A 24,644-nucleotide genomic window follows, 5' to 3' on the forward strand; every position below is an offset into this window, starting at 1 on the left:
GGGACGGTGGAAAAATGGAATCGAGTACCCGCATGTACTTGCCCGAATCGGGAATCGAGTACCCGGAAAAGTAAGAAATGCAGCGCTTCTGTCAACTTTCTGAACATTCAATCACGAGTATTATAGAAAACTTGAAAGGATGGCAATAAGACATTAATACAGACCTTAGGCTATTTAATTTACGTCTGTTTAACCAATATAAAGAGTAACACCATTACTTACATTCCTCGTTAAAACACAGAACTTTTCGTTTCTGCTGTTACTGTAATTTGACTGCTCATGCGCAGAAAAATTACAGTCGTTAATAATAACCTTCATTAATCGGACAATACAATGATGTAAATGTGTGTTACGTCAATTATGAAAAACACAAGATATTATCTGCCCTTGTCATCTTTCCGGGTACTCGATTCCAAGAAATAGGACTCGATTCCAGCTGTACCCGACCCGGATTCGAGTACCCTAGTACCCGTCCCACTCTATTCCGGATGTATACACTTGTTTGGCTTGATGTATGCCCCGAGATTTGTAAAAGATTGGTGCTTAAGATACCATCAGGTCAGACAATGAGTTTAGTCAATCTAAACGTTATTTCAGTAAAGTCGCTGTGTCAGCTCAGTTTGTTAGGAAAGACATGCCGGGCTCTGCTGTAATATTACAAAAGGAAAATATAATTCATTTTAGCCGAACCGAAGGCGATTTTAAATATAGCTTCCGTGACGCCTTGTCTTAAAATTAGTCCATACTTTGTCTCAGTGTGTGTCAGTATCTGTTTATTTTGACACCTTGAAAAGATACGTCAAGACACTGTGCCGTCGTATTATAAATATCTTTATGTTTCTAATTAATACTTCCCATTGTCGGTGAGTGAGTGAGTGAGTTTAGTTTTTCGCCGCTTAGCAATATTTCAGCAATATCACGGCGGGGGACACCAGAAATGGGCTTCGCACATTGTATCAACGTGGGGAATCGAACCCGGATCTTGAGCGTGACGAGCGAACCACTAGGCTACCCCACCGGCCCCATAGTCAGTGAATGACCCCCAGATAAGATATGAGTTGTTATAAGTAACTGTCTGTTACTACATTTGATGCGTCCGTCTCTAATTCATGGACTGCACTATCGGCGTTGGATTTGCCATGTTAAGTAGTTATCTGACTTCTGCACATTTTAAAACTGCATTGAGTGTACATGATAAGCATCTGATTGTATAACCGTTTAAATGAACACTACTAACTATTAGTCTCGAATATGTCATGCTTCTAACACATTTTGTGCAAGGCAACTGCTAAGCAAGGCTTCTTTGACAGTTTGAAGACTTTTTTCTGGTTCAAATCTAAAAAATTGATTCACAAAATTACCAAAGAAAAAAACATGTCAAAACAACTTTTGCCTGATGCCATGAGTCCATTATGTCCTTTTCTGTCACATGTTTGAACTACGTCAAAGAATAAACCCTCAATGTAATAACATGACAATCGAAAGTCAGGCGCTAACTGTTCCATACCAAATAAGGGCGTTAGGAGTTAACAATTATGTTTTGAATTCACTTTAATGCAAGGGGACCTGACGGTACATCACAACAAACAACAACGTTTGAATCGTGTTTCATTCATTTACTCGGTAATCCTGTAATCACCATCCATGTTCAAAATGCATTGTTCACACATGTAGTGTAAACTGATCGGACAAGTTCGCAGACCACTATCCCCACCCTGGACTCCATGAGGCTCGCCGTTTGAATGACCGGAGTGACGTCATCACATCTGTCTCTATGAGGAAGTGACCACTATCCCCATGGTTCAATCTCGCAGTGTGATTTTGCCATGTAAAACAGAAAATACAAGATTTGACTTCTACGGATACAAGATGTGTTCAGACAGATCAAATATTATATTTAACAAATAAATAGATACAGCTTATGGCAACTTTATTATGAATGTCCACATAAATAAAGATTTCCCTTGCAACTGTTTGCAGTTAATAATTCCGCTTTATGACTCTTAACTGTAACTAACAGCATAAAGAAACCGTTTTGTATTCCAATATGACTGTAACCGTGTCCACTTTATACATCGAACTTGTATTGTGATTTATACTACAACAAAAATATCCTATATACCTTTCAAATTAGTCCAAGTAAAATAGAAAAAGCACAGCTTTTATCTTTACAAGCAATTTCAGAGAGTAAAACGAAGTGCTATTATTAATGCGCATTAAAACACACGTACGAGCAAGGTAAAAGAAAGCAAAACGAAGTGCTATTATTAATGCGCATTAAAACACACGTTCGAGCAAGGTGAGAAAATAAAACGAAGTGCTATTATTAAAGCGCACTCAAACACGTTCGAGCAAGGTGAGAAAGTAAAACGAAGTGCTATTATTAAAACGCATTAAAACACACGTTCGAGCAAGGTGAGAAAGCAAAACGAAGTGCTATTATTAAAGCGCACTCAAACACGTTCGAGCAAAGTAAGAAAGCAAAACGAAGTGCTATTATTAAAGCGCATAAAAACACACGTTCGAGCAAGGTGAGAAAGTAAAACGAAGTAGTAGTATTAAAGCGCACTCAAACACGTTCGAGCAAGGTGAGAAAGTAGAACGAAGTGCTATTATTAAAGCGCACGCAAACACACGTTCGAGCAAGGTGAGAAAGTAAAACGAAGTGCTATTATTAAAGCGCACTCAAACACGTTCGAGCAAGGTGAGAAAGTAAAACGAAGTGCTATTATTAAAGCGCACTCAAACACGTTCGAGCAAGGTAAGAAAGTAGAACGAAGTGCTATTATTAAAGCGCATTCAAATACGTTCGAGCAAGGTGAGAAAGTAGAACGAAGTGCTATTATTAAAGCGCATTCAAATACGTTCGAGTAAGGTGTGAAAGTAGAACGAAGTGCTAGTATTAAAGCGCACTCAAACACGTTCGAGCAAGGTGAGAAAGTAAAACGAAGTGCTGGAATCAAAGCGCACGCAAACACACGTACGAGCAAGGCGAGAAAGTACAATGAAGTGCTGGAATCAAAGCGCACGCAAACACACGCAGACACAAACGCTCATGGACTTCACTTCACAAACCAAGACATCAACAAAACATCAATACACACAAGATGTCAGGCACTCATGTGTTGTATATTCTATTCCAGATTGGTATTTTATAATTCAAGGTAAACGCTTTGCAGTTGAAGACATGTAATTCGACAGGCTAACCAAGCACTTTATTTAGTGATTATGTTTCCATAACCCTGAGAAACAAACCACGCCCACAAACAGACTATCGTTCACTGACTGGCTGAGAGTAGAGTGGGCGGTGTTTGCCTTAAATTAGAGCGCTTTTCGACGTTTATGCTAATGAAAATATTATTGATAATTTGCATGAGAATATAATATATCATGCGTTAATAGATAAATTTACTTATAAACCTCTGCGCACATTTTATGCAGATCCGCTAGATGTCATGCACATACGCCAAAACACTGACGTCATTTGTTCAATAAAACAGGAAAGTGTTTGAATTTTGCATTATCAACTAATTTCCATTGGATGCACTGCCAGTACTCACAGTCACATTCACAGCTTCTGTTTGAGGACGTCCTTGACCCTATCGTGACCTTGCATAACGCCACCCCGTCTCTGTACAGTAACATTTCCAGGTAGCAAGGTCATCAATGCTGACGTCACACTGTGAGGCGGCAAAGCTACCGTCAGACGTGCACGTGCGCACCGGCAGATACGACAGGTTCATCTCGTGAAGCACGGACTTCAGGTGCGAGATATTAGTGAGGGTGCGTAAAAGAGAAATGGAACTGTCTGTGACGTCGGATTCGTTGATGAGCTTGACGGTCGTGCTGAAAAGTTGTTTTTGTCTTTGGCATAGTGTCAGAGTTTCTGGAACAAATTACGTAATAACATTACGCGCAATAAATGATAAAAATATAACAATATGCAAATATGTAAGTGTTCACTTAACGTGTAACCTGCATGGCCCGGTCATGGAACTTCACCACGCCGGTGACAAACAACGTACCCTCGGTCCGGTTTAGTAAAGTCACATTTGGCGTTCGCGCAATTTGGAACCAGAACCCCGGATGGGGCTCAACTCAAAAAAGTACTAGACTTTATATTTAACTAAGAAAGTGTAATCCCAAATATAACGTGTTACATTTGATCACTTTCTAAATGGCATTGTGTAATCATAGCTTTCGGCCGTGGGAGCCGTGCCAATTACCACTTATCAGAGGGTACACAAAACCCGCAGTCTAGACTACCAGTTGTCTGACTTCCATTTTGTTGAAGTTGCGGTAGATGAGCGGGTTAGGCGGCTGACTTTGTGTGCTGGCGATTAGGTGCCTGACTCTGAGGGTGTGAGTTCGAATCAGGATGGGGCTCAACTCCAAAAGTACTAGAATTTGTACTTTAGGAAGAAAGTGTAATTCCAAATATAACATATGTTACAAAACTGGTTCTTGAATATACGCTTGTCACCGGAAATGTGGCACCGGAAGTAAGCTGGGCCCGTCTCGCATATCGCAAACTTTAAGGGAGCTGAAAACTATCTTAGTACTGGAACTAGGCCCTATTGGGTATTGACTGTTGTTTATTGATCATTTATTCTGAGAACGCAGAAAACGTCTTCTTTATGTCTGAATCAGACAAATCATCACACAAAACCTAACCATCCTTACAACGTAACACCACTACACTGTAAAAATATAGGTTAGGACTTCATAGTCATAGGTAGCTATTGATCTAATTCTACATCAGCCAAAGAAATTGCAGCTTTCTCTCGCAAGACATCACAAACCGTAAACATTCTATTTAGTTCACATATTCAAAAGAACAACCAATCATTACAAGTTGATTATAGCGTGCTTCCTTCCGCGACTTCCAGTATTTGTATGTCTTTGTGAGCAGTAACACTTTCTACAAGTCCATTTGGCTCAAAAGCGGACCGATGAAATGCAATCTAACTCGAAAACTAATAAACATAACATACTAAATGAAACGCTGATCATAATCAAAACATCCTACCCACTCTGTGAGGTTTTGCAGAATTTTTGTCCTAAAATAATAAAGTTGTTTAACGAAGGAGGTGTGCAGAGAAAGGGACAGCCAGGTGTTCGAGAAGCACGTTCACAGACAAAGTTATTTATTCATTCACCTGTGCTGTGCCGTCTCCATACGTTCTCTAACACCTGGCTGTCCCTTTCTCCGCACTCCTCCCTCGTAACAAATAGTGAAATGTGACAATATTTTAATGATAGTTTGTTAAACAACTTGATTATTTTTAGGAAAAAAATTCTGCAAAAAACTCACAGAGATGGTCTGATGTTTTGATTATGATCAGCGTTTCATTGAGTATTTTATGTTTATTAGTTTTCGAGTTATTCATCGGTCCGCCTTTGAGCCAAATGGACTATAGGATAACAATGGCTGTCATCAGCCACTTATTCTGGTATTGTAAACATGTCAACTCTTTATGGACTGATGTTCAAAATTGGATAAACAATGCTGCAGAAATTAGAATAGCTTTATTTTGGACATCCGAATAAAAAAGTTGTTTAGCAAACGATCATTATTTTGCTGTCACTTCTTACGAGGGGGACCACTTGCTGGTAGAATAACCAGGTGTGCGAGCGAGTTGTACGTGTGAAATTGAAATTTCACTGCACACGCCTGTTGATTACCCGGCTGTTCTACCAGCAAGTGCCCACCCCACCCCACCCCCACCCCCTTCGTAACAAATGGTGAAAAGTGACATCAAAATAATGATCGTTTGCTAAACAACTTTTTATTCGAGTGTCCAAAATTATGAGACAAATCATCACATTTGGTCTGATGATTTCACGTGACTGTGCAAAATTTGGTTTTGTTGCAGTAATTAGATTTTGTGTTAGTGAGCAATTCATCGGTCTAAAATGAAGTTAAACGGACTATACCTGAGTGTTACCTACTCAGACATGACATCACACTTACTGTTCTCGCCTTGGTAGGCAGGTTACACATAGGGCCCCAGTGGGTATCTGGACATTGACACAGCTCCCCGTTGGCGATTTTACCAACACAAACACCAGAACTTGTGAACACCCACACAAGTTGTAATTGTTAACTTCTCTGTACAATGTTGCACAAATCCACTCTGAAATAACAATTGATTGTATTATCATATTCACAATATGACAAGTAGCAAATGAGTGGATTTAAGTTTACGGAACAACTGACAAGCGTAAATGAAATCTTCTGATTAGGCTCTGTTAGGAAACAATGATATCAAATTCAAATTGATATTATAAATTGTTTATTAGTCACGAGGGCTTTTGGTTTCAAACTGATCGCAATCACGAGGGCTCAGGGAACATAAACAAACATAGTGGAAACATCAACACATGGGCCCGGGGGATCAGTGAACAACGTATTAACCTTACTGAACACCTCAATGTTAATTCTGAACTGTTTGAAGCACTGGTATAAGCACTCATAATAAGGAGTACCAGAATTTGGCAATAAGCCAATACCGACCAGAAAAACATATTTAGAGTTATCTCCCTTCCATCGATTTGCATTCGCAAAACATTGGTAATTTCTGTACATCATACGTGACTCAATTATTCGAGAGAAAGAATTACTAACATGAAGTACCAAATGAGTTCACACAGTTCGGCATTCCCAGCGGGTTACATAGAAAATGTTACTAGTTTGTAACCGGGGTACATTGAAACTAATTGAATCAGCCAATCAGAAAACGACATTTATGTGTGAGGTAAGATAATTGTGAATGTCCAGCTCAACACTTATACCCTTTAAACTGACTCACTGTGAAAATGTCTACAATCATAAAATGAAGTCTAAATTGGAGTTATAGAAATACATTGAAAAAGAAAGTACTAAATCAAAATGGCATCTGAGAAATTCCTGCGATCCGACGAATCAATGGAACCAGCTGCAGGTGAGTGAGTGAGTTAAGATTTAAAAGTCACATCGGCAATATTTCAGCTATATCGTGACTAAAAGTAGTTCTAAATTCATAATACATACATATTCCATATGAAACCCTGTCGACGAAAGGCAGTAAAACCACTAGATTATCACAGATTGAGTGAGTGAGTGAGTGAGTTAATATTTAACGTCACATCGGCAATATTTCAGCCATATCGTGACGAGAACAGATTGACGCTGAATTGGAATACATGCATGTTATAAAAACCTGTCGACGAAGGACAGTAAAACAACAAGAATATCAATACAATTACAACTAAAACAAGTGTGGAAAGTTAAAACTGATAAAGCTTTATTTGGACAATACAATATAAAACAGGCCAATGGAACCAGGGGTAATCAACGTCTTCTCTCTCTGATGGAACTTATTACTTTAGCAGCAGGGACTTTAGCGTCATGTATGGGTGGTGGAACAGTGAAGGGCAGCTGTTTGAAGGATATGAAATGCTGTCTTACTTTCACAGTTCCTCCCAAAGTAGCCATCACGACAGGCGCAGGTATAGGTTAGTGGTCCCATGTCCCACACACACAGCGCTATTCTCACATGGACTTGACTCATTACGGATCTGACAAGAAACAAATACATGGTTACGTATACTTTCTCTGTTCACCCAGCAGAAAATAGGCACCTGTGGGGAACATGTGACTAAATTATAACCTAGCACCTCACTGGCAGGGTAGGCTATCCGGGGTAATAATAGTCAGATTATTAGTGCCATGAGCATTCACCTGGTGAATTGAGTCTAGCTACCATATAAATGCACTTATTATTATTATGTTTTACAGATTAAAGATTGTATGCAGCAGAGAGGGTTCGGGTGATCCTGGCATCAGCTCAGGGCCCTGCCCCCTCTACACGCACCAGCCCAGACAGCGAATAGGACTTCACCCAGGAAAGACTGCCCAGTCGAACCCACCAAAATCTTTCCAGAGAATATGTAGACTCCCCAACACTGCAGCCTTCTGCATTACCCAGAGTGTCATAAGGGCTGTGCACCGGGTGGAGAACCCAGGCACTCTCCAGATCTGCGCCAAGAGATCAGGGAGGTACCAAACCAAGGACACCGAGAACTATGGGGAGTCTGACGACAGTGCACTTGGGGTGCAAGCAAAGACATTTCAAAGGCGAGGAGGTCCGCATATTTATTCATGCTTTTACTGAATCTTGCCAATCACGTTGCTGTCAAAGGAAAAGAAAATTCAATGATATAAATAAATTCATTGGCTTTATCAAAAGAACAAGATCAGGTTTGTTGGCTGGAATTATTCTGAGAGGCTGTGTATGGGCCTATTTCAAAGACGCTTGAACGCATCATTTTCCATGACGCCCTGGACATGTTCAATATGGTTCTATGGATGGACCTCGGAGTCAACAGGCATGGCGAAGACATGTTCTGATGTCCATTCAAACCTCAGTCTGAATGTAATAATTAGTGCATCGAGTGACAATGTGTATACAGATTGACAACTTATTCCTGCATCTACCCACACATGACACACAGCACACCTGTATCTACCCTCGTGACAGACACTGCCCTGCATCTACCCACATGACAGACATCAACCATGCATCTACCCTCGTGACAGACATCACCCATGCATCTACCCACGTGACAGACAGTTACTCCTGCATCTACCCACATGACAGACAGCACTCTTGCATCTACCCACATGACAGACAACGCTCCAGCATCTACACACATGACAGACATCACTCCAGCATCTACCCACATGACAAACGGCACTCCTGCATCTACCCACATGACAGACAGTACTCCAGCATCTACCCACATGACAGACATCACTCCTGCATCTACCCACATGACAGACATTACTCCAGCATCTACACAAATAACAAACAGCACTCCTGCATCTACCCACATGACAGACAGCACTCCAGCATCTACCCACATGACAGACAGCACTCCTGCATCTACCCACAAGACAGACAACACTCGATCATCTACCCACATGACAGACAGCACTTCTGTATCTACCCACATGACATACAGCACTCCAGCATTTACCCACATGAGAGACAGCACTTCTGTATCTACCCACATAACAGGCAGCACTCATGCATCTACCCACATGACAGACAGCACTTCTGTATCTACCCACATGACAGACAGCACTTCTGTATCTACCCACATGACAGACAGCACTCCAGCATCTACCCACTATATATATGGTTATCTCACACACACACACACACACACACCATACGACGAACTTGTCCCACGATGTAGACGTACCTGATATTTGACAGTGTAAGAATCCAGCAGTCAGAATTAAAACTGACACAGTGGCTTCTTGTATTCGTTTCATGACCTGAAACTTTCATATTTAAAAAATATTAACTCACTATTTTCAAGATACATAATCTTTTATGAGCGTAATTTTTATTTAGGACACACTTGTCAGTTTAACCAGAATCATTTTTTTTGAAAGAAAGAATATATAGTTAAATTACTTTTACGCTTCAATAGCTTTTAAGTCGCCACCACCCATATTTACCACCCCTCCTCCCCAGTCCCGAGTCCCTGGGGCGGTGGGGTAGCCTAATGGTTAAAGCGTTGGCTCGTCACGCCGATGACCTGGGTTCGAATCCCCACATGGGCACAATGTGTGAAGCCCATTTCTGGTGTCTGGCTTATCATGTGAGACTATATGGCTTTCATGGAATGATCCGTCTATAAATGTGTACACAATATACTACCTGCCCAGAAAGAGGCGACTATAGTGTGAGCTGTCGTATGCATATTTGGTGAAAATCAACTTCTCACCTCTGATGTGTCTTGCCCTTTGCTGTACGTCTCAGATGGAAATTAACCACCCAGGTCACCATAACCTTGGACAATACAGCTTGGCAGAAAATATGATTTTCACTTTTTTTTATTTTACCGAAAACTATGTGGAACAAGTACAGGGTTCATGTTCAGCTGAATGTAAATTAGTATAGTTTAATTTTCAAAGAATAATTTCTGACTATGCTGACAAGATTGATGTAGTGGATTCATCTGGAATCAGCCTGGAGTGGTATTCAGAACAAACTATAACCTTCAACCTAACTTCAGGGCGGTGGGGTAGCCTAGTGGTTAAAGTGTTCGCTCGTCACGCCGAAGGCCCGAGTTCGATTCCCCACATGGGCACAATGTGTGAAGCCCATTTCTGGTGTCCCCCGCCGTGATATTGCTTGAATATTGCTAAAAGCGACGTAAAAATTAACTCACTCACTCACCTAACTTCAGGGGGTGTCACAGAAGTAGGGGGCATGGGGTCATGTGCTTATCATTCAGGGTCTGTTGCTTGTTATCATGTTTATAGTGCTTTGTTGTACTTATCATCATCATCAACTCAGTCAGTCAGTCAGTCCCGATTCCCCATCCCCAATATCAAACGGTCGGTCCTTATTACGCCCGCGAGAATTCCACGCGTAACAAGCAATAATTTGAATAGAATGCTGAAAGTAGTATACGTTAGATAAGCTTTTTTACATACACGACTTGACATTACTTTATAATTCTCTATTATCAATTAAGCTATATACTCACTTCAGCCTCCTCTGGCAATGTTCCCTCATTAGGTACTGCAAATGCACGCACGAGATTGGTAATTTTCTGGAACTGGAAGAAAACACATTCACGCCCTTGGAAGGATTGACAGCACTGTGATCAGTGTAGCTGTTTTCAGCCCCCGTTGCTTGATATACAAGTAGGTAAATGTACACTTTGTAAGGATGTCCCAAATTGATTTGCCAGTCGGCTATGTTAAGTATCCAGTCATGACTAATACGAACAATACCCTGAGAAATCAACGTATTCATTATTCAAACATGTCATATTCAATGCACACTCAGGGTTGAATAGGCAAGTTTAAATTTAGATGTTTCCTTGACATTTAGGGCACTATAGACTATAGCTTGTTCAGCCTGTCAGACTACATTAGAGTTGCTACCGTGGAGATAAGGTCAAAAGTACAGGTGGTGGAAAAGAGAATAAATATTATTGCTTTACAGTTGTTGAAAGGCTTTTATACTCGAATGTGTGGTGCATAACAGTACTTCCTGCTTGACACTGCTGATGAGATTGAGGCTTGAATTGATTGATTGAGTTTAGTTTTACGCCGCATTCAGCAATATTGCATCTATATGGCGGCTGTCTGTAAATAATCGAGTCTGGACCGGACAATCCTGTGATCAACAGCATGAGCATCGATCTACGCAGTTGGGGTACGATGTCATGTGTCAACCAAGTCAGCGAGCCTGACCACCCGATTCCGTTAGTCGCATCTTACGACAAGCATGGGTTACTGAAGATCAGTTCTAACGTAGATTTTCACGGGTAGAATAGATTAGCAACAATGAAACACAACAACAATGTTACCATTACACAGGCACTTCCCGCTTGACAATGGTGATAAGATAGGCTTGAAACAGAACAACAATGTTACCACAGGCACTTCCCGCTTGACGCCAGCTCGGACGACAACGCGTGACGCATGGTTCTATCACTAGAGCGTCATCGCAGTCACCCCAGGGACCACCAAGAGTCCACTTCTAATTCATCAATGAGTGAGTGAGTTGGGGTTTACGCCGCTTTTAGCAATATTCCATCAATATCACGGCGGGGGACACCAGAAAATGGGCTTCACACATTGTACCCATGTGGAATCGAACCCGGGTCTTCGACGTGACGAGCGAACGCTTTAACCACTGAGCTACCCCACCGCCCCGATACATCAATGAATTCCTGTGGTACAAACTAGTGAGTGAGTGAGTTTGGTTTTACGCCGCTTTTAGCAATATTCCAGCAATATCACGGCGGGGGACACCAGAAATGAGCTTCACACAATGTACCCATGTGGGATTCGAACCCGGTCTTTGGCGTGACGAGCCAACGCTTTAACCACTAGGCTAAGAAGCGCGACCAGTCAGAAGCTACTTTACAGGAATCGAATGTATGAAGCCCTTATTCTGGTGTCCCCAACAATGAAATTGCATGAATATTAAAGTGGCGTAAAACTATACTTGCCATTTAGAAAGTGGTCAAATGTAACATATGTTATATCTGGGATTACACTTTCTCAGTAAAGTACAGATTCTAGTACTTTTCTGTAAATGTCACTGTGTATGCATAGCTTTCGGCCGTGGGAGCCGTGCCAATTTACACATATCAGAAGTGTACACAAAGTCCGCAGTGGAGACTACCAGTTGTCCGACTTCCATTTGTGTGGAAGCCGCGGTGGCTGAATACGTTAGACAGTTGACTTTGTGTGCTGGCGATTAGGTGCCTGACTCTGAGGGTGCGAGTTCGAATCCCGTATGGGACTCAGTCCAACAAAAGGACAAGACTCTGTACTTTACTGAGAAAGTGTAATCCCAAACAACATGTGTTTCACTCAAAACAAGCAAATTCTTTTTTAGTCACCACTCAAAGCAATCAAAATAGTCACAACGCATATCAAACACTTTAAACGCCGTTCAAAACGAACACATATTGCCCGGGACAACTCCAATCCCAACAGGTTTGCATGTTAAATGATATCTGATACATACACAGTTTGATTTTTATATATTGAATGGGTTTTGAGTTTTACTCCAGGAAAGGAGATTTCAAGAATATCCTGATTACCAAAATTTAGCATTCGTCTGATGTCCAAACAATTGAAACACACAGTGGCTGTCGGAAGCCATTCCAACACCTGAAGGTGGCCACATATAGTGTGGGTAACATGTTATTCCTGAAAGTACTGTCTTTGGGTTTCCAAACAAAAGATTTTCTATAAACGAATGTATCGTGGGTCTACCTTGTACATCTGCGAAATGGGCAAACCCGAGCATTTCTGTTCTTTCATATAGCACGTACATCTGAGTGAGCGAGTGAATGAGTTTAGTTTTACCCCGCGCTCAGCAATATTCCAGCCATATGGCAGTGGTCGGTATATAATCGAGTCTGGACCAGACAATCCAGTGATCAGCAGCATCGATCTACGCAATTGGGATACGATGACATGTGTCAACCATGTCAGCGAGCCTGACCACCCGATCCCGTTAGTCGCCTCTACGACAAGCATGGATTTACTGAAGATCAATTCTAGCCCGGATCTTCACGGGTCCCTGTATCTGAGGAAAATACCCATATATGACGATGATTTCAGTGTGATACATGATGACATGTCAGTTCAAGAACATGGTATTTAACAGATTGTTCACCAGTACAATGCCAAATCTCGTGATGCAGTGGTGAGGTGAGGTGAGGTGAGGTGGAATTGGGTTTTACGTCGTGCTTGAGAATATTTTGCTCATATGACGACGTGCATGCGTGTGTATGTGTACGTGCGGCTGCTTGTACTAGCCCAGACTGGTTTTATAGTGCTAGCCCACTGAGATACCATGTCGCAGTGAAGCATGAATACCCTACTCAGACACATTATACTGACTCTGAGCCGACCAGTCCTTGTTGTACCCATTAATGTCGAGCGCCAGACAGGGACCAACAAGTACCATATTCTAACGTCTTTTGGTATGACGCTGTCGGGGATCGAACCCCGACCTTCCGCTCTCTGGGCGGACGCTCTAACCACTACACCACGGAGGCGGTCGCACATCTTAAAACTGCATTGAGTGTAAATGATAAGCATCTGATTATATAACCTTTTAAATGAACACTGTTGGCTATTTGTCTCGAATATGTCATGCTTTGAACACATTTCGTGCAAGGCAACTACTAAGCAACGCTTCTTTGGCAGTTTGAAGACTTTTTCTGGTTCAAATGTAAAGAAATTCATTCACAAAATTATCAAAGGAAAAAATCATGTCAAAACAACTTTGCTTCACAAAATTACCAAAGATGCCAACTTTGAGTCCATTATGTCCTTTTCTGTCACATGTTTGAACTACGTTAAAGAATAAACCCTCAATTTAATTACATGACAATCGAAAGTCAGGCGCTAACTGTTCCATACCAAATAAGGGCGTTAGGAGTTAACAATTATGTTTTGAATTCACTTTAATGCAAGGGGACCTGACAGTACATCACAACAAACAACAACGTTTGAATCGTGTTTCATTCATTTACTCGGTAATCCTGTAATCACCATCCATGTTCAAAATGCATTGTTCACACATGTAGTGTAAACTGATCGGACAAGTTCGCAGACCATTATCCCCACCCTGGACTTCATGAGGCTCGCCGTTTGAATGACCGGAGTGACGTCATCACATCTGTCTCTATGAGTAAGTGACCACTTTCCCCATGGTTCAATCTCGCAGTGTGATTTTGCCATGTAAAACAGAAAATACAAGATTTGACTTCTACGGATACAAGATGTGTTCAGACAGATCAAATATTATATTTAACAAATAAATAGATACAGCTTATGGCAACGTTATTATGAATGTCCACATAATTAAAAGATTTCCCTTACAACTGTCTGCAGGTAGTAATTCCGCTTTATGACTCTTTACTGTAACTAACAGCATAAAGAAACCGTTTTGTATTCCAATATGACTGTAACCGTATTCACTTTATACATCGAACTTGCATTGTGATTTATACTACAACAAAAATATCCTATATACCTTTCAAATTAGTCCAAGTGAAAAAGAAAAAAGCACAGCTTTTATCTTTACAAGCAATTTCAGAGAGTAAAACGAAGTGCTATTATTAAAGCGCACGCAAACACGTTCGAGCAAGGTGAGAAAGTAAAACGAAGTGCTATTATTAAAGCGCACTCAAACACGTTCGAGCAAGGTGAGAAAGTAAAACGAAGTGCTATTATTAAAGCGCACTCAAACACGTTCGAGCAAGGTGAGAAAGTAAAACGAAGTGCTATTATTAAAGCGCACTCAAACACGTTCGAGCAAGTGAGAAAGTAAAACGAGCAAGGTGTTCGAGCAAGGTAAGAGTAAAATGAAAAGTAAAACGAAGTGCTATTATTAATGCGCACTCAAACACGTTCGAGCAAAGTAAGAAAGTAAAACGAAGTGCTATTATTAAAGCACGCACTCAAACACGTTCGAGCAAAGTGAGAAAGTAAAACGGTGAGAAAGAAAAGCAAAACGAAGTGCTATTATTAAAGCGCACTCAAACACGTTCGAGCAAGGTGAGAAAGTAAAACGAAGTCCTATTATTAAAGCGCACGCAAACACGTTCGAGCAAGGTAAGAAAATAAAACGAAGTGCTATTAATGCGCACTCAAACACGTTAAAGCGCAGTACTTAGTATTAAAGCGCACTCAAACACGTTCGAGCAAGGTGAGAAAATAAAACGAAGTGCTATTATTAAAGCGCACTCAAACACGTTCGAGCAAGGTGAGAAAGTAAAACGAAGTGCTATTATTAAAGCGCACTCAAACACATCAATTCGAGCAAGGTGAGAAAGTAAAACGAAGTGCTATTATTAAAGCGCACGCAAACACGTTCGAGCAAGGTGAGAAAGTAAAACGAAGTGCTATTATTAAAGCGCACCAAACACGTTCGAGCAAGGTGAGAAAGTAAAACGAAGTGCTATTATAAAAGCGCACTCAAACACGTTCGAGCAAGGTGAGAAAGTAAAACGAAGTGCTTGAATCAAAGCGCACTCAAAAACGTTCGAGCAAGGTAAGAAAGTAAAACGAAGTACTGGCATGAAAGCGCACGCAAACACACGTAAGAGCAAGGCGAGAAAGTACAATGAAGTGCTGGCATCAAAGCGCACGCAAACACACGCGCAGACACAAACGCTCATGGACTTCACTTCACAAACCAAGACATCAACAAAACATCAACACACACAAGATGTCAGGCACTCATCTGTTGTATATTCTATTCCAGATTGGTATTTTATAATTCCAAGGTAAACGCATTGCAGTTGAAGACATGTAATTCGACAGGCTAACCAAGCACTTTATTTAGTGATCATGTTTCCATAACCCCGAGAAACAAACCACGCCTCACAAACAGACTATCGTTCACTGACTGGCTGAGAGTAGAGTGGGCGGTGTTTGCCTTTAAATTAGAGCGCTTTTCGTCGTTTATGCTAATGAAAAATATTATTGATAATTTGCATGAGAATATAATATATCATGCGTTAATGGATAGATTTACTTAAAAACCTGTGCGCACATTTTATGCAGATCCGCTAGATGGATTCATAAGTCGTGCACATATGCCAAAACACTGACGTCATTTGTTCAATAAAACAGGAAAGTGTTTGAATTTTGCGTTATCAACTAATTTCCATAGGATGCACTGCCAGTACTCACAGTCACATTCACAGCTTCTGTTTGAGGACGTCCTTGACCCTATCGTGACCTTGCATAACGCCACCCCCGTCTCTGTATCTGCACAGTAACATTTCAGGTAGCAGGTCATCAATGCTGACGTCACACTGTGAGGCGGCAAAGCTACCGTCAGATGCACGTGCGCACCGGCAGATACGACAGGTTCATCTCGTGAAGCACGGACTTCAGGCGCGAGATATTAGTGAGGGTGCGTAAAAGAGAAATGGAACTGTCTGTGACGTCGGATTCGTTGATGAGCTTGACAGTCGTGCTGAAAAGTTGTTTTTGTCTTTGGCATAGTGTCAGGGTTTCTGGAACAAATTAGATTATAACCTTACGCACAATAAATGATAAAATATAACAATATGCAAATATGTAAGTGTTCACTTAACGTAACCTGCATGGCCCGGTCATGGAACTTCACGACACCGGTGACAAAACAACCTACACTCGGTCCGGTTTAGTAAAGTCACATTTGGCGCTTCAGGCAATTTGGAACCAGGACTGGTTCTGGAATATATACGCTTGTCACCGAAATCTGATACCGGAAGTAAGCTCGGCCCCGTCTTGCATATTGCAAGTTGGGCGCGCGCAAAGAGAGCCGGGAACCAGCTTAGTACTGGAACTAGGTATAATTGGGTATTATTGACTGTTGTTTATTTGATCATTTATTCTGAGAACACAGGAAACGTAAATCGTCTTCTTTATGTCTGAATCAGACAAAACATCCCACGAGACCTAACCGTCCTTACAACGTAACACAACTACGTTTCAAAACATATAGGTTAGGACTTCATGTATGTAGTGATAGATAGCTATTTATCTAATTCTACATTAACCACAGAAATTGCAGCTTTCTTATATACTAGGCACATAAAGAAACTGTGCATACAAAATTTAAAATCTAAATTTATCAAACCTGTGTAGACACATAAGGATTTAAACTCAGAGATTAGTGACATGTATCAACATGCATGCACGTGCCACGTTCCGTGACGTCAGTGGGTTCGTCAGCAGAGACGTGCAATACGTTGTTGCACGTGCATTCCGGGAAAGAGAAACAGAGCAAATGAATGCCACACAATACTGTCACTTTGGAAAGCTCAACCCCTGCCCTTGCGATCGTTCAAAAATTAAACGGCTATTGAAACGCATAGCATGCCAAGGCTCACGTCTGCACAACGTCATGAGGCCATTGGGATGGTCCGTGGGGGAATGTCTCAACGACAAGTGGCTGCACATTTCCACTGCCACCGGAACACCATTTCTGCACTGGTGAGACGCTACCAGAACACAAATGACGTCATCGATCGGCCACGTTCTGGACGTCCACGTGTAACAACGCCAAGACAGGACATATGGATAAGGGTGACCCATCTTCGCCACAGGTTTCAGACTGCAGTGATGACTGCCCGAACCATCAGGACTTCGCCGTATCCACTAACACAGTTCGACAACGTTTACGTCATCACGGGATCAGACCACGACGTCCCGCCATACGGCCTATCCTGACACAACGTCATCGACAAGCTCGCCGAATGTGGTGCCGAAATCATGTCCGCAGACCCTTGTTTTGGTGGAGAAATGTTGTTTTACAGATGAGTCAGGTTTAACATTTCCCATAGTGATGGACGTCAACGTGCCTATAGACGCGTGGGAGAACGTTATGCACAGGCCTGTGTCTTGGAGAGGAATCGCTTTGGTGGTGGTTCCGTGATGATTTGGGGTGGAATAACAGCACGCCAAAGAACTCCTTTGGTGATTGTTCAGGGCAACTTAACTGGTGTGGGCTACAGGGGATCAGATTCTTCGACCTGTGGCAATTCCTTTTCTGCAACGTCATGGCCCTGGGTTAACATTCCAACAGGACAATGCCCGCCCTCATACGGCAAAAGGGTTGCTATGGATTTCTTGCAACACCACAACGTTGACTTACTGCCTTGGCCTGCAAATTCACCGGATCTCTCCCCGATAGAGCATGTTTGGGACGAGATGGATCGACGTCTACGCCGTCTTCCTCATCCGCCAGATAACGTCCTTGACCTTGCAACAGAACTTGAGAGAATCTGGCGTGACATCCCACAAGCCTTCCTTGCACGTTTGATAGGCTCTATGCGTCGTCGATGCACTGCTGTTCTCAATGCCGATGGTGGACATACCCGTTATTGAGCTTGTGACATGGTCGTTTGACCCCTGTCCCGCTTGTGGACTCGTGACGTCATTGTGATTGACTTTTCAATTGAAATTCTCCCGACTTGTTATGGTCTCATGATCCCTCCATTAAAGTTTATATGTACCTTTGACATTGTTATCGTACTTATCAACTGGGATAATATTTTGACAATGCACAGTTTCTTTATGTGGCTAGTATATTTAGAGTATTATAACAAGGACATCAGATCAGCTAAAGTGATTTCAAGTAGAACAGGCATCTCCTTTGTTCGTTGTTTATCGTGTTTGGAAAATATTGCAAATGGATATGGCATTGAGCACCAGGAGGCGCAGGCAGGTCTGGAAAATTGACTGTCGGTGACAGGAGGCGGCTTGGTATTCTTGTTTCAAAACAAACGATGGAGTTGGAGAAAACTTAAGACTGGATATGATGATATAGAGGAATTGTGGCTGCCTGTAAGGAGACAATTAGAACTGAGCTGCATGCAATGGGTTGGCAGAAAAGTCGAGGAATTCCATCACCGATCATGGAAACCTGAACAAAAGTAGCGAAGGTTGAACTGGTGCTTACAGCAGAGAAAATTTTAACTGGGACAATGTGATTTTCTCTAGGATGAAAGTTCTGTGTGGCTGTTTCTAATACACTGACATTCTGGACCAAACAAACTGAAAAACCTTTATTATCAGCGCCCAAAAGGTACAGTCCGACATTGAACGTGTGGGTTGCATATCTTGGTGTTAGGGGCAACGCCCCCTCTGTGTATTTTGAAGGGAATATGAACAGTGAGCGGTACACAGATATTCTCGAGGGACATTTACTTCCATTTGTTAACGTGTTCTATGGACATTTTTGGATTTTCCAGGAGGACAATGACCCAAAACATCGTTCAAAGCATTCACAGGCCTGGTTTCGGACCCCTGGCAATATGACCAAGCTATAGCCCTGACCTAAATCCAATAGAAAATGTTTGGGACTTATGAAGGAAAGTGCTAATAAGAAAATCTGACCAAAATATTGCTGGAAATGAAAGAAGAGGTGGTCCGATATTGGGACAGCATCGACCACGACTTTCTAACTTTGATCAGTAGTATGCCCCACCGCATTGAAGCCTGCATTGCTGCCCATGGTGACTTGACAAAATACTAACTGTTCACCTGTCTTTGAATCTGGAGTTATGTTCTGCTAATATTCACATTCAATACGTGAGTAATGAGTGAAAATAAAAGATTTACAATCTTTTAAAATTCTCAATAATTTCTGGTTGTACTGTAAATGCTATAATTCAGGTTATAAAATACCTTATTTTTAATCGTATTCCAAACAAAGACTTTTGAGTCTTGAGGTTGTCCAGCAAGAGTTGACAAACTACTATGATATTACTAAAGCAATAGCGTTTTCAACTTATTGATTAAAATAAATTTGTTAAGTTTTGGTCCAGCTGATGTCACTGTTTATTTATTGACACTGCTTGTGAATGACGTAACCATTCACTTTTATGCCAAATCAACTTGTCATATACATTGTTTAACCGCAATTGTATCTCACGTTTATTTTTGTAATCATTATTGATCTGTAATGAAGTCGATGTATGATATGAGGTACGAAAACAAGTGGAATAAAAAAAAATCGAAAGTAAAAAAGTCCTGGTGATAACAACAATGGCTATAACATTCATAATCAAGCTAGCATTCAACGTTGGTTCTCTAGCCAATTACCTTGTCAACGTTGTGATGGTTGCACCTTTTGCAGTTCAGAGAAAAAATCATATTTTGAATATCATAGCGTCAAACCATGGTTCGTCCAAAGAGCACATTGAAGAAGCAACAAGCATACTGTGTCTACGTGTGTTAACGCAGGCATACCTACTGAACCCTCTCAGACAGGACAACGCAGTGTTAACACTGAGCATACCCTACTGAACAGTCTCAGACATGACAACACACTTACTGTGTGTTGTTAACGCGAGCATACCTACTGAACCCTCTCAGACGGGTCATCACACCTACTGTGTTGTGTTAACGCAGGCATACCTACTGAACCGTCTCAGATATGACATCACACTTACTGTGTGTTGACGCGAGCATACTTACTGAACAGTCTCAGACATGACATCCTGCACTGTGTGTTAACGCAGGCAAACCTACTGAACGGTCTCAGACATGAATCACACTTACTGTGTGTGTTAGCATGCAGGCATACCCTGCTGAACGGTCTCAGACATGACATCACACACTTATTGTGTTAACGAGGGGAAACCTCCTGAACGGTCTCACATTATGAATCACACTTACGTGTGTTAACGCGAGCAAACCTACTGAACTCTCTCAGACTGTGACGGCGACACTTACTGTTGTGTGTTAACGGAGCATACTTTTACTGAAGGTGTCAAACATGACATGACACTTATTGTGTGTTAACGCAGGCATACCTACTGAACAAGTCTCGAGACAGGACAACACAGTGTTGATGTAGGCATACCTACTGAACAGTCTCAGAACCAGGACAACACGGTGTTGATGTAGGCATACCTGCTGAACAGTCTCAGACATGAATCACGCACTGTGGTTCGTATGGCGTAGGCTAATGCCACCATCAACTGCTGTGTTGTCTGTCTGCTTTTCGGCTGGGCTGTACCATCAACACTATTGATCCTGATCTTCGAACTGGTATACCTGCGGTCAACGTAAGTGTCATCGTATGTTTGACGCTCTTCGGCAATCTCTCCACGCAGTGAAGATGTCATGTCATGTCTTAATGTCTGAATTCGATGCTTTTACACGTGAAGATGTGATGTCATGTCTGGTGAAGTATGCCTGCGTTAACACGTGAGGCGTGATTCGCTCAATCGCGAACTGTTCAAAACAGGTTTGCCCTGCGTTAATCAATGATGTCGTGATGGTCGTATAACATAGCTGTACACGGTAATCGTGATGTCTTTATCGAACATGTATGCCTGCGTTAGCGTGGAACTATCTCAGTGATGTCTTACTGCGTTAGCCATTAATGTTGATATGCGGTGTTCGGTATGCCTGCCAACACTTTCTCTTGAAAATTCGTGGTATTGCGTTAACTGGCTAATAACTTCTTTCAGCTGTGGCTCTTTGGAGGAACCATGGTTTTGACATGATTTTCTCTGAACTTTCCCAATTAAACCGTAAACGGCGACAGGCAAATGTCATTGAGAACAACGTTGAATGGCTTAGTTATGATGTTGCCAGCTTATTGTTGTCTGGAACGCTTTCGATTTTTATTCCCGCTGCCGCGCTATCGACGCTGGAAACCACGAATCGGCTAATGCAAAACGCAAACGTGTGTGCGGTTAAACTGGCTATTATCATGTTGAAGTTGACACGGCGCTCAAAATGATGGTTACGTCTGGCTGTCATTAATGGCACGGTGACAGTTTCAACAAAATTTGTACATCACGAGTTGACATATTGCTGGTAATATCATGGTGATTTGTCGGCTTTCTTGCTGTACCGAACTCAAAAGTCTTTGTTTGAATACGATCAAAAATGGTATTGCAACGCAATTACCAGCATTGTGCAACCAGAAATTGATGATTTAAGGTATGAAATCTTTATTTCTTTCATCATTGATGATGACAACCAGCGAACGAATTCAAAAGAACGAACGGATATTGTTTGTCGAAAATCTGCATGAACATCACGATGACCCTGATCAAAAGAGAGAGATTAGAAAGTCGTCGTTTGTCCCAACGGACCACCCTCTTCTTCGTAATATTGTCGAATTTCTTATTTCATGAAGTCCCCGAAGCATTCTGTGGTTGAATAGAACTATAACTTCGGTCATATTTGGTCCTTCAGACACCAACCAATGCTGTTTGTTTTGAATAATTATCTGAAAAATCAAAATATCACGCCGCTACGTTCCGGCGCACAATGGTAAGTGTTCTCCTCGTATCTTGACCGGTACGCCGCTTTCATATTCATCGACCCTTCAACGTACCCGACTACGCGAACTGATACGAAAGATGCGAAGATAAATTAACGATAAACCACCGTCACCGACGACCGACCTTCTGCACAAAGGTTTTCTTCGGCTTAAGCCGTGGACCGATGTCGCCCACGGTGCGGCCACGATATAAATCATCACGATCTTCGGATTTTCTGGCTTTCCGTCGTTGTTTTAGAAGGCTGAAACCAAGCCGCTCCTGATATGTTTTCAAAACGCGACAAACGGCGAACGAAGAGATGCTTGCGTTGCTACCAGTACTTTGTGATCGCGACGATGCAGACCGCCTTTCTAAATCAGCTTCAGATATTCTCAATGCATGCTGATCACTGAAAATGATAAATCTGCTATTAATGATATTTGATTGATGTCTTTGAATACGACCAACGCTGACCAACTGGTCGGGTGGTTACGTCCGATTAACTTCGACTGCAAAATTCGTATTCTGGTCATACTGAGCACGCTCATGCGTTATTATCACGGTCCGAACGAAACTGCGATAATGAGGATCGTTCGCGCTGTCGGGAATTTCGGTGAAAAGGTCAATCTGTTTTGATACAACGTTTCGTAATCTGGCTCAACTCTTTGGTATGTTCGACATTGAACAACGTACGTACATTTCAGAACCTGTCAGGCGATGCCGAAAAGACTTTAATGTTCGCATGAACAATTTATCTGAAGGATGAACGGCGTTAACTATCGTCCGGTGTTTGAGCCGAAACGATAATCGGCGTTGTGTGTTACTGAAAATCCGTAACCCGCTGCCGTATGGTGGGCGTGTCGGAATGTTAACAGAGATGACGTTCATAACCACCAGGTCGAAGAATCGTCTAATACGCCAATGAAAGCCGCCTGGTGGCACCAACAACTAACGGCGTGCTTTATTCACCCCAATCATCGCCATAAACGACCTCTCAGAACAGGCTGATATGGCGATGCGTATAGGCACGTTGACGTCCGTCGCTATGAAATGTTAAACCGGACTCATCTGTTTCTCGGGGTCTGCGGACATTTCGGTACATTCGACGACTTGTCGATGACTTTGATGATGTTATGATCCGTATTGTTATTAAACGTTAATGTTGGTGGTCGAACGTCGCTCACTGCAGTCTGAAACTAATGACGTGACGTTGATCGAACGTATTGACGGCACCGGTGCGAAATATGAACCGTGACGATCGTTGTCTAATGACATAAATGACGTGACGCGAACGACATGGCGTATGCGTTCAATAACCGTTGTTGCTGGGGAACTTGACTTTCCCGAAATTGTTTTATTATTGTTCCGGAATGCGTGCGGAATATTATATGACGTCTTGGTATTGACGCGTACAAATGTTGGCTGGCGCTATGTTTAAATCGCTTAATAATGTTTTGTCATTGGGTACCCAATTTTGTACGTTTCGTGCAAGGTCGTTTTAGCGGGCTTTCAAATATCGCAACGACCGGCTATTCAATTTCTCTGGCGTGTTTATCCCTTTGATAGGACCGGCAATTCAGGGTATTTCTGTTGACATTCGTTATAATATTGTTTCTATTGTACTGGAAGTCGCCGGAAAACGATATGATAAATGATCGTTTGTCTTTCGGCAATGATGATAATCAGATTACGTTTTGATGATGATATTAACCGCACTGGCGACTGCAGTTCTGTGGTTAATGACGGAATTAGATAACTGTCTATCATATCGGTCACAACCTGTATGTTTTTACGTGGTTGATGGTTAATGGACGGTGATCGTGGGGATGTTTGATGCAGTTTACGTTTCTTGATTTCTCCGGAATGAGTGATCGATGAGCGGCGGTCGATATTGCCCAGTCATACTGGTTCCGGTAACGGCTGACTTATACGCGCGTAACCGCAATATGGGGTTATTTTCCGATCGAATTTCATTTAAGCGACTGAACCGATCTGAAATTAGCGCGGTATGGCGACGATCGTTTACTTATGTTATTAATATTTTATCGTTATTGATGTGAAATATAATCTGGTTGTTCGAAAGCGACATAACCGAACATTTGTCAACCGTCGGCAATCGACGTCACCGAACAGTTCGATGTTTTGCGCCATCGCTCGATGTCTCGCGTATAATCCTTTCACGGATAACCGATACTGCCGGTACTGCGACGACATCACCGATCATTGACGTTATTAACTACCTGATGTTATGCGAAGGTGACGATAACGGGTCGTCTTAACGAGCGTGCGTCAATATCGTGGAAGTCGATCGTCCGGCA

At 42.0% G+C, this 24,644-nt stretch overlaps 2 long non-coding RNA genes across 3 annotated transcripts; one reads left to right on the top strand and one right to left on the bottom strand.

Annotated features, from left to right (window-relative positions):
* Positions 1–2,305: 2,305 nt before the first annotated feature.
* LOC124290037 lies at positions 2,306–15,825 on the top strand. Of its 2 annotated transcripts, none has more exons than XR_006901814.1 (3): positions 2,306–2,472; positions 2,532–2,647; positions 15,656–15,825. It is a non-coding gene; the product is annotated as an uncharacterized LOC124290037 (long non-coding RNA). The 2 variants fall into 2 exon arrangements; XR_006901815.1 differs by lacking the exon at positions 15,656–15,825 and adding an exon at positions 15,252–15,353.
* On the bottom strand, positions 14,055–16,329 carry LOC124290038. The gene is made up of 2 exons (XR_006901816.1): positions 16,241–16,329; positions 14,055–14,260 (listed from the first exon to the last, which is right to left on the bottom strand). It is a non-coding gene; the product is annotated as an uncharacterized LOC124290038 (long non-coding RNA).
* Between the last annotated feature and the right edge of the window lie 8,315 nt (positions 16,330–24,644).

This window comes from Haliotis rubra, unplaced genomic scaffold (genome assembly GCF_003918875.1).
Source record: "Haliotis rubra isolate DU_JTF1 unplaced genomic scaffold, ASM391887v1 Scf455, whole genome shotgun sequence".
Taxonomy (NCBI): Eukaryota; Metazoa; Mollusca; class Gastropoda; order Lepetellida; family Haliotidae; genus Haliotis; species Haliotis rubra.